This window comes from Colobus angolensis, unplaced genomic scaffold (genome assembly GCF_000951035.1).
Source record: "Colobus angolensis palliatus isolate OR3802 unplaced genomic scaffold, Cang.pa_1.0 Scaffold23, whole genome shotgun sequence".
Classification (NCBI taxonomy): Eukaryota; Metazoa; Chordata; class Mammalia; order Primates; family Cercopithecidae; genus Colobus; species Colobus angolensis.
In genome coordinates, this window is record NW_012115488.1 from 10157545 (window position 1) to 10167373 (window position 9829).

A 9829-nucleotide genomic window follows, 5' to 3' on the forward strand; every position below is an offset into this window, starting at 1 on the left:
CAATAACACCTTTTTCCGTGGAAACTCATGGAGTTTTAGTTTAAAAAACACTTAAAATACTTATTTTTCGGTCTTAGACATGACTTTTTGAATAAAAATATCTGAACAAGGATTCACAGGTGAATTTGTGGCATTAACGTTTGTGTGGGCAGCGTGCTTGAAGTTTCTGAGGGTGCAGAGATTGTATTTCAGAAAAAGGAAGTGGTAGGAGTATGGTGGGGAGTAGGATGATAGCTAGCTTGCCTGATGCCCAGGAAAATAGAAGAAGGTAAGACTGAAAGGCAGTTTGGGGTGCATTTGGAAATAGCTTGCAACATCTTTGTTCAGTAGACAAGCAGGTATCACAGAATCTTTTTGCTAAGGAGCAGACCTAATCAAGGCAGAGCTTAAACTCAAAATGGAAACTACCAGCCAGTCACATTGTTTGGAAGAATAGTGGGCCTAATATGGGGTCAAAACCAAATAAGAGGTAAAGCATGTGAAAAGAGAGCAACAGAGAGTTGCAAAAAAGTGCTGAAGAAAAAAATAGATGCAACTTGGTGTTTAATTAGATATGGTGGGGGTGGGAGAGGAATAAAGCAAGATGACTCATGTTTGGAGTCGGAGAGAACAAGTGTACCCTTAACGAACAGGAAGTCAGCAGAAACTAGTTCTTGGAGAAGTTTAATTTTAGAAATGTTAAGTTTGAGGTGCTGCCAGGGCATCCAAATTTAACCCCTTTCTTGGGCTTTTATTGTAGGGAATAAAAGGCAAGTCCATTCTTTCAGAAGGTGTCCTGCTGTTTACCAATCACCTACCTTAATTTTCCCAGTGAGCTTCTGACCCTGTTCCCCAGGGTTCTCTGTTTTTTTTTTTTTCGGACGGGCAGGATGCCTTCATACCAGCAGTAAAGCTGTGGAGGAAGGACAGAGTGAGTCACGGGAAAGAATATCCTGTCCACCCAGTTCAATTTTACAATCGTTTAAGTAGAACTGGAACTCTGCACAGAGGCCAGGGTTAGAGAGAGAGATGGATTGATCGATTTATCTGCGTGGAAGTGAGTGGAAAGGCAGCGGTAGATCTTCTGAGCGCATGCTTGAGCATGTTCTGCTTTACAACTCACATTTTGTTGGTGGCTGGCTGTGTCTTCTAAAACAGATCGACTGTTCTGGGGCACAGTGAGTCATTCCACATTGTTTTCTTCCCCGGTTCGACTCTGCATTTGTCCCTGATCAACTTCCTCTTATCTCTAACCATTTTGTCAATGTTTCTGTCTAAGCACTTCTCCTGTCTCCACTGAGGAGAAATAGACTGAAATCAACATCCCATCCACAAGGGTATATGAAGTATTCTGCATGTGTGGAGCATCATTCCAGGTTTTTCAATCATATTTGTAAATGACTGAAGTTAGATAAAAGAAAAGCTTACCTTTACATGACAATTACTAAAAGCTAGAATGAGTTATTGAAAGAGGCCACTGATTCTAAGTATAGAAGAAATGACTAGGTTGGGTGCTACCTGCTAGTTGATAATGGAACATAAGATCTTACATATTCTTGGGATAATGTGAATTTTTAAAAATTCTATTTCTTGTAACATATGGGCTGAAGATTGTTTCCCACTACTTTCTGTGCCTGTGTAAGCAGACCCTTATCATTGAGCTTGTGTCTCTCTTTATATATGATTATTTTGTATCTGCCACCTCCTCCATATTGGTTTATACGTTGGCTGATGAAAGTGGAGATTCCATTCTTTCACTTAAATCTTATTTGCAATCATGTTTTCACATGATTATTATATATCATAATTCAGAATCACTTTTTAAAAGTGAAAATCATAAATAATTGTCTTTCTATATGCAGCAGGTCATTATGCAGATGACAAAAATATTTCTTTTACATTAAATAGAGGGAATGAGGAAATAATGTCCTAATTCAGCAGGAACTATTTTTGTTTTGTGTAACTAAGACATTTCCAATTTAGGTAATGCTGGTAGGTTAAGGGTCAAGGAAGCTTGGTCAGCAAAAGACTAATGTAATGCATTTTCTCTTTTTCTGCAGATTTCTGTGAATAGGCCAGAAGCTGACCTTTACAGGATGTTTGGGTGCAGGTGAGGCTGATTTGAGGCAAATATACTTTACGATCTACAATCTCGTACCTCACTCTGGCTGAAGCACCAGTCCCCAAGTGCAGACTTCTTGCCTGTTTCCCATGTAATAGTGTCCAACTCTGAAGCCTCCTACCCTGACCTTGGCCCTTGCTATTTTCTTCAGTGCTTCTGATGATGGAAGAATCAGAAGTGCCTTGTGTATACTGGAAATAGGGTCGGGGCAGGGGGTGGCATGTGTATTTTTGGGTAGTATTTTTCCTTTTGATTATCTCTGTTCTAACTACTTTCTCTGGGCACAGCTTTGCTCTAATTATAGCAAAGGCTAAACAAGGTGAACTTCAGTCTAGGAATTTTTAGTTCTATAATTTTATGAGAGAGGACTTTTTCAAATAATTTCCTTGCTTATTGGTTACTTTTTAACCTGCTTTGTGGGATCCATGCAGTTAATTGATTAATCATCTAATTATTACTGGCATGGTTATGGATGTTACTTACAATCTCAAGGCTTATTTTCCTGTAAGTGGGCATAAAAACACAAATCATAGGTTTCTTTTGAGGATTAAATGAGATCATGGCCAGTGGCTAGAACATATATTTGATGAAAAAATCAGTTCAGTTCTATTGACACCAGCATTGAGATACACTAAATTCAGTGCTAATTTGGAGTTTCAGAATTCTGAGGATGGCTTAAATAAGTTTATACTAACTTATAGTAGCAACAGTTGTTGAATGCTTACTATGTAGAAGGCATAGTAAGGCGTATGTTAAATACGTTGTATTAACTTGTTTAATTCTCTCTACAGCATCAGGAGGTAGGTTCCACCACCTATATTGTTTAGCTTGGATAGAAATAACTTGTCTAGGGGTAGCCTGTTAGATCTGTCTGATCCTGAGGTCTGTACTCCAGACTATATTATACTGCCTCCCTGTGACCATTTTCTAAATACAAGTATCATATTTTGAAAGTAAGATACATAAAATTGAGCAGTTGTTCTGTGATTACTGTGAGGTAGACTGTGAGGTGGGAAATGTTACATTTGGAGTGGAAAAAATTATGATTGTGGATTTGGAATTCCATGATCAGGGATGTGTGGGGACAACTTTTCTAGAACGTGGGTTGGGAGCATGGACTGTGGACTCATATATTCTGTGTCTGCATCTCAGCTCTGCCACTTTATAGCTCTGTGACCTAGGACTAACAACTTCCTGAGCCTCAATTTTTTTGTCTATAAAATGATGAAAATGCTGACCATCTCAGAGTTATTAGGATTAAATGAGTGAATACATGTAGATTCCTTAGAATAGTGACTGACACTTGGCAAGAACCATTAGATATCACCAGCATTTCTATATCTTTCACTTTATATATCTCTTCTGGCTGTCTTCATGTGTGCATAGTTGTACTCTTGCTAAGAAATGTGTAGATTTACTTAAGGATGTTGTGAAGCTTGTCCACAGAATTACAATGTGGTTTTGGAGTCTTTAGTATATTATAATAGAGGGAAAAGTTATTACTGTCCATTTTTCCACCTTCAAAAGCAATTATTGCTTAAGAATTACTGGGATTAATTATCTTTCAAATATATAATTCTGAATTTATATTTATAAAATTGATACCTGTTCAAAATCAATATTAGTAGAAACCAAATATATTGAGTGACTTACTTGGCTTTATCTTTAGTCATAATTTCAGATTAGAAGTGAAAGTGAATTTAAAAGACGTGGTTGTGTTGAACCGTCTCTTCTGTTCTTTTTACGCTTGCATGTGAGTGAGGTAAATGGTTAGACAATTCTTAGCCTTTTTGCCCAGCTCAAGGAAGAGTTAATAAAATAACGTTATGTAAAGTGCATTGAACTCCTCAAGAGAGAAGTGTTATATTAATACCTCCCTCACAGTGATGTTCTCAGACTTAATGTTTGTAAATTGCCTTGGTACTCCCAGTATCATCCTGATGAAGCATCATTTTGTTTTATTGCAAGGAGCTCTAAGTTACACAGAATACAAGTTAAGGGGGAAATAATATCCCAGTCTTTATTTTACAATCAGAAGTACATAAAATAGAGAGAAAACATTTTGTTCCAGTTGTGAACGGTAAAATTGATCATTTATTTTTTTTCTCTCTGTTACTTTTGGGATGGATAGAGTTTATAATGTAGTTTAATTGAGCACTCATGGTTAAAGTATTTAATGGCAGAATTGGTGATCATGATACAAAGAGATCTTTAAGGACACTGGTATTCAAATTTTTAAAGTTAAATTCCAATTTTAAGAGTCAGTTTTTTTTTATATGATTACTATTAAGTTTGGCATTTTTGAGACATGTCTTAAATCAATATCTGTAATACTTACAAACATCAGTAGGGAGAATCATATTGTAAACACATATTCTTGCTGTAGGGTACATTTTAAATGTCTAAACACTAATCAATATAGCAAAATTAAGTATTGACTAAAATAGCTTTATAATAAGTAATTATTGGTTTGCTCTTTTAGAAATTAGACATTTTCACTTTGGGAATAAAGAGTAAATTTACTGTCATGAAATTAAAGTGTTTTTGACCTTTTTGTACAACTTTCCTCTGTCTATGAAATGATTAGGTTTAAATATGATTGCACAGCTGTATTATGTTGCAAGCATCAATTTTTAATTATTATAAGGTCAATGTTAGAACAAATGTGATTAGAACAGTACCTCAGTGCAGTTATTTGCTTTCTACTCAGAAACCACTCTGTGTTTACTAAAACTAACCCAAACCTCTCTCGGTTGATATGGCTAATTAGATTCTTGCCAAATCCTTTATTTTCCTCAGTGTTCATTCTACGTATGTTATTTTGTTGATTCTTTCAGTTTTTTAAAATACAAATTTCTTGATTTATTTCTTCCCTTCATAGGGGGACATTTATTTTTCTATGTGTCTACGTGTGCACATCTCTCTGTGTGTATAACCACAGATAACAGTAGCTTCACAATCCTCCTGCCTTGTATAACACAGATATTTTTTCCACGCAATATTATTGGGAACTGATTTGTATGAAGCACATCTAAATAGAAAAGGAGTTTCCTTGCCAGACCTAGGTTTTTATGATTCTGTGTTCACAGAGATTTGCTGCTTTTCCTCAGTTTTTAATTTCTTCAAATTAAAACTTTCCTGCTACATAAAAACATGACAAAAGTTTCCTGCTACATAAAAACATGACAGATTATTCATTAAAATTCCCAAGATTTTCGGCATTAATAGTAATTCAGGTTTTAATCACAAAAGTGGTTTTCTAATTCTTAATTAGTTGTTCCGATTTCATTTACTGTTGACATATTATCTACATTTTAAAAACAGCAATAATACTGGGCAAAAAAATTTGTTGCCTTTAGTAAATGAAGCAGCCTAAGATATCCTGTACAGAACACACAGGCCGAATAGTCCATCTTTGTGGCTTGGGGAATGAGTGGTCGGATGTTGCCTGGGCTCCACTGAGAGTCTTAAGATGCAGCAGTTAAGGGAAACCACTTGGCTATGGCAAGTGGAAGAAGGGCTGTTGGAGTAGTGATGCATTAGTAGGAATAAGCAGAATGTGCTACTAAGAAGGTAAGTCTTACCTTTGATTCATTAATAATTCTTCAGTTGATTTCACGGGAGTGTAAAGGAAAACTTATGAGAACTTACTCTTATGTTAGATGATGCAGCTTTCACCCCATAATCCCTTCTCATCTGTTAGATTATTTTTGAGTCATATATTCTGAAAACAGTTGCTTTTGAAAAATAAATATGTAGAGTCCTCTTGTCGAATACTTTCAAGTTCTATGTAGGGTCTAATGATATAATTCCCCACATTGTAACAATGAGTGAGAATATATTTTGGAATTGGATGGTTCTTCCCCAAATCTCTTAAATTATATTACCCAAGAGGAAGCTAATTCTTAGTGGTGTTGTGGAAGCCTAGTTATGGTAGTCAATGCTGAGAGTCTTTTGGAAACATCTTGACATAAATGTCTCCAGAACCTCTGAGTGTAAAGGTTCATTTACAACATAAGCCCATGACAGGCTTGCATTTCAAAGTTTCTAGTTTCAGGAACTGCTCTTAGCTACTGGGCTCTTAGTTACTAAGCTATTTAGACTCAGCATATTTATCATGTTTATAGTTATTATACTTAGTTGCTCAACAAGTCTAAAATAAGATAGCTACAAAACTGTTTTTATGTTTCTGCCAATAGCTTAAATATCATTATTCACATTTTCTAAATCATATTGAATGGAGAGATTCTATGATTAAAAAATAACAAATCTAATCACCAAGTTCCTCTTATTCTCCAGCCCTTCTGCTGCCTCCACCATCACTACTTATTGACCAAAATATTTATGAATAATGCATTGCAAACATTTCTACAGAAATTCCTCTTCTTATAAACAAGGCACCATAAAAAGATATAAAAGATCATGAATGAACAATTTTATAGAGTGTAAAAGCCAAAGAAATGTTAACCAAGGTTAAAATTATGCCTTCCTCCTGTCAGCCACAGAAATTAGGTAAAAGCTTTGTTTTCCGATGCGGCAATTTCATGGAACCTTTCTCAGTTACATGGAGCCTTTCTCAGTTACCTTCACTGAGCCCAACCCTTTTTCCAAGATGTCATTAAAACATTTTCACAAGAGAAGAGGGCCAGCTGTGACACTTCATTTTTCAGTCTCTAACTGCCTCTGGATTTACTTTACCTTTCAAGTCTGCACTAACATCCAGGTTTTGGATAATATGACAATTTGCATGGATTACATATTTAGAGCAGATTATAACATGTTTGGTTTGGTGGTCAGATGAGTCTAGTGTAGGGAATATAAATATGGCTCAGTATGAGAAGGTGCAAGAGTAGCATACTACTATATTTCTAAATCGAATAAAATTGATGCATTCATTATCCACCTTAATTTGGCTAGATATTAAGTAATGGCTGTAATTGGTTTGTTCCTCCCCTCTTTTTTGGTATGATGCAGGAAACTTGTGTGGCCTGCACACTAGGAAAAAGGCAGGGAAGGACTTTTGGTCCTCAGTTTACTTTTTTTTGCATTGTGATAGACGCTCATGGTTATAAGCCTTGATGATCTAATTTTAGGTGCTCTACTTACTCCAAGCCAAGCTAGGAGAGGATAGGAAACTTTGTCAAAGCTTAAAGGCTACTAGGAAATGAAATTTTTGAATAGCCTGGAATCACTTTCCCTACCTGGTCATATCACCTCTTCTAGGGTGTGGTGAAGAATTTTCATGAAGCCACATGAGTAGCAAATTATTCTATGAAAATTGATCAGCCACATCATAAAAATGAAAATTAACATGATAGGAGGCTGAAGTCTGGGACACTGCCTTTGGGGAGAGAAGCAGAGCTGGTCTAAGCCCTGGCCCCAAGTAAAGCCACTATCCTGGAGCCACCTTGGAGGTCCCTCTCCCCACTAGATGCCTTTTTGCACAGCACTGGGCACTGGTCCTTGCTCCCACCTCTTTGGACCACTGCACCTGGATGAGCAGTGGCGAGTTGGGGAGGCACAGCAAGACCCAATAAGATCTGTCTATTTAAGCTTGTTCTGCTGGATCTGCAGTGGGCAAATCCAGCCTGTCCTCTGCCTTGTGACGGGACAATTTCATGAGTACCAGGAGAGCACAATTGGAGCAGCCTTCCTCACACAGAATGTCTGCTTGGACAACACAACAGTTAGGTTCGAGATCTGGAACATGGTTGGACAGGAGTGGTATCACAGCTTGGCCGCCATGTACTCTTGGGGAGCCCAGGCTGCCATCGTGGTCTATGACATCACCAGTACAGATACATTTGCTGGAGATAAGAACTGGGTGAAGGAGCTGCCGAGGCAGGCCAGCCCCAACATGGTCCTTCCACTCACGGGTAACAAGGCAGACCTGGCCAGCAAGAGAGCCCTGGAATTCCAGGAAGCACAAGCCTATGCAGACAACAACAGTTGGCTGTTCATGGAGACATCAGCAAAGGCTGCAATGAATGTGAATGAAATTCTCATGGTAATAGCTGAGAAGCTTCCGAAGAACAGGCCCCAGAATGCAGCTGGTGCTCCAGACAGAAACCAAGGTGTGGGACCTCCAGGAGAACCAGCCGGCCAGCCCCAGCCAGTGTTGCAGCAATGGAGCCCCCCTTGCCTGCCACTGCCCCTACCTTCTCCACCTTAATGACCTGGAATCCACTCTAACCAATCGTACTTAACGACTTGGGCCACCTCTTGGGTAGGGGGTAGAAGTAGAAGTCCACCATGATTTCTACATATAATTTTGGTCATAGGCCGTAGTGAGTTATTTCACCTGTACCTTTCTGTACAAATGCTAATTCAACTTTAAGTCTTAAGTCACTTTTAAAATATATATGATCTTCTGCTCTTCCCACTTCCTCCTCTTCCTACTGCTTTCCCACTTTTCTTTTGCTAGTTGTAGCCACATGCTCCCCTCTGGGAAACCACAGCATTATCACAGCATTATTGTGGCAGCCACAAACCCGTTGCCTACAACTCCTCCACCCTTGGTCACCCTGACCTCTGGCTCTGAGCCCAGTTCTGACCAAATCATGATGAGTATTTGGGGGTGGCTGGGTAGGGGGGATAGTGGGAGGGGACAGAACCAACTTTTTCTTGTATTTTGTATTGTATGTTTTCTTCAAAATGTAACCAATCAATATCTTGTCAATATAGTCAAAATGTGGTTGATCATATTTTTGTAGGATAGTTGGCTACTCATGTGGCTTCATGAAAATTCTTCACCACATTCAAAAGTGGGTGATATGACTAGGTAGGGAAAGTGATTCCAGACTATTCAAAAATTTCAATATAGTCAGATAAAAAATTAATATGACAATGAGATAATAGTTTATACTCACTACATAACAAAAAATAAAAATTAGGGCTATAACAAGTGATGATAAAGAAAGGGAGTAATGAAACACATAAGCTGTCAGTGGGAATATAAGCAGGTGCAACCACACGCAATGCTCACAACGCTTAACCACTGTGTCAGGCATTAATGTTTTAGTTACTGAATTGTGAGAAAGTCTCTGTTGGCTAAGAGGCTGGCTAGGTGTGATGACCAACTTGTCCTGTTTTAACTTTTCTGGCTTAAAACTGAAATGTCTTGTCCTAGAAACCCTCTCAGTCCCAGGAAAGCTGGGATAGTGTAGGTTACCCTGTGGACATAGCAATTGAAAGGGGATCCTCCAGAGACTTAGGGCAGCAGTTGTTTATCAAGTGTGGAATTATTTCAATATTTTACAAACAGGTCAAGTCATCCTGGTGTGTAGCAGCCTGGATACATGCACTTTGGAAAACATTTCGGCATTTGGCATTCTGTGAACTTCAATATACACATGCTCTGTGACTCCCAAGTTCCTCTCAGTGGCATATAGATTAGAGCAACTCTTGAGCATGTTTGTTAGGAAATGTGTACAAGAATTTCATGGCGGCATTGTATGTAGTAACAAAAAAAGTTGGAAACAAACATCCTGCAACAAGACATTAGATGACTGTATTGTACCTTTCATACAGTGGAATACTATGAAGCAGTAGCACTGAAGGGACCAGCATGAACTCATCTCGCAAGTGATATTGAGCCAAAGAAACAAGTCGAAAAATACAGAGGATATGGTTGATTTATGTAAAGTTAGAATCAGGCAAAAGTAAGTAATATTTTAAAGAGATACAAACATAAAATTATAAAGAATAGCAAGTAGCTAATAAATACAA

At 38.0% G+C, this 9829-nt stretch overlaps 1 pseudogene; it reads left to right on the forward strand.

Moving 5' to 3' along the window:
• Window positions 1-246: 246 nt before the first annotated feature.
• On the forward strand, window positions 247-8476 carry LOC105513453 (annotated as a pseudogene).
• The last annotated feature ends 1353 nt before the right edge of the window (window positions 8477-9829 follow it).